This window comes from Cyphomyrmex costatus, unplaced genomic scaffold (genome assembly GCF_001594065.2).
Source record: "Cyphomyrmex costatus isolate MS0001 unplaced genomic scaffold, Ccosl1.0 scaffold23, whole genome shotgun sequence".
In the NCBI taxonomy this organism is placed as follows: Eukaryota; Metazoa; Arthropoda; class Insecta; order Hymenoptera; family Formicidae; genus Cyphomyrmex; species Cyphomyrmex costatus.
Window position 1 is genome coordinate 2,337,974 of NW_017276368.1, and position 2,282 is coordinate 2,340,255.

Below are 2,282 nucleotides of genomic sequence, written 5' to 3' on the forward strand. Positions count from 1 at the left end.
ATTATTTCAAAGCTAATTAAAAGTACTGTTAGAGTTATCTTAATCTACTATATATAAAAGTAAAATCAGAAGTAATTTATATAAGAATTAAATTAAAAACGAAAATTCAGATGATAAGATTGTTTTAGATTTTTATAATATATAAAAATGAATAATTGAAAAGCAAGCTGGATTGAAAAGCATTCGCAAAGCTGCGGGAATCTCGCTGTTCTAATGACGAATGAACGAGCAGTGGGTATACATACGAGACATGAGCATTCCCGACAGGTGCACGAATCGATTGTTATTCCGCACGGCTCGCGTACGAGCAGCATCATTAATTGTAATGCCTGCCATGGCGTTGCCTTTTAACGCGCGCGCCTAGTTGCGACGCGGGGCGGTCATGTGCGATAATCGGGGCTAAGTCGAATATCGATCAGCGCGTACGCAGTTCTCACAGGTTCTTATGAACACTATATTTCATTAAAATTCCATTCTCTCAATTTAACATCTAGATTTAACATCTAGTAGCAAAGAAAGGAGATGAAACAACGTTGTATATGTAGATGAACAGCTGTCTAATCAATGTTGATGCAAACAATTCTAACAATAAGACTTAATTAATGGTTTAAATTTGTATTTTAAGCTTGAAAAAAGCAAAACTGTTGGCAAATTTATACAGTTAAATCTTAACATTAATTTTTTTTGCAATTTTTGAGATAAATTTGAATTACATTTCATTGGAACTTATAAGGAATTATAATTGCGATGGAGCGATGTGGCATCGCAATCTAATCAACGCGACGGTCTCGGATCGATTATTGATGAATTTATGGCTCTCTACTCGATTCCATTAATTTAAGCGTTACCTACGCGTTAATTTAAGCGGTACCTACGCAAACGACGACTCTCATTCGCGTTGTTATCGTGCTCTATTTTGAGTTAAACAGCACCATCGCGCGTCGCCGCCTTCGCCGCTTCTTCTTCAGCTGCAAACAACGCCAAACTTCTCTCATTCTCTATTTTCATCCCCCTTAAGCGCGTTATTTTCGCCCGTGGAGGAAAGATATTGTCTTCCCAGAACATCGTTGAATGTCTAGCAATTTTTATTAATCCTTCTTTCTTTTTACCTTCTCCTTTCTTCGGTATACCAGTGCACTGCACAATTTTCTTACTTAAAGTTGGCTCAGAAAGAAATTGATGCAAATCCGAATATATGTATATCTACATATATATATTAAAATTCATATTATATTCAATTTTTTTATATTAATTATAATAATGCATAACTCGACGTTTTAACACTTATTACTAAGAAAACGATTGATTCATAATTGAATAAAGAATTGGTTGTTAAAAGTCTTGATCTTGATTTGAGTAATAATCATGTATGAAATATTGTATAATGCTCAAGATTAAACAATAGCAATAAATAGTGACTTATTCGTAAATTAAAGAAACTAAGAAAAATTATAGATTTTTATTGTAGGTAATGAAATTAATTTTTAAAATCTACACATATTACTAATATTATAATTTCGAGAAAGTAGCAGACAGTCAAACAATATGAATTACTAATTTAATATAATCAAAATGATTTATTACGATCGCTATTATATCGCTATTTAGAGAGTTATTAATAACTTGTTGATATATGTTTTTTTATGAGATTATATATAGAATGATCTTACATATTTATATAATTTTGGATATATAAAAAAATGTATCAAAGTTTCTATTTTACTCTACATTTAACAAGTTATGTTACACAAATATAACAACATATTTTATTAGATTTAAATGCTATCAGTGCAGGAGAATTATACTGTTGAATCGGCGCGCTGACTCGTCCATATTATCGAAAATTCTTGGTATATCTTAATGTCGTTACAGTTCTGCGATTCTTCAACAGCTCGATGCAATTTCTTCGTCACGTCCATCGTATCGTCTTAAAATAGCGATTTCGAGATGTGTCACACTTCCTGATCACATACGTCATCATCTTTGGCCCTTGATTTCTCAAAACTTCATTTTTCTCAATTCATAAGTGCTTTTCATCAGAATTTGAGTCTAATATAACCATGAGATTAATAAATAAACGCGAAAAATAATATTAATATAATTATGATAAAACATATATTTTTATTTATAATAGAATCATAATTTATAAACTTAAAATTTCCAACAAATTGCCTTAGAAATTTTCTAATTGTAATTATAAATTGAAATTGTATCAATATTGATACTATTTATGAATTTTTGTAGAAATAGAGAGAGAGAGAGAGAGAGAGAGAGAGAGAGAG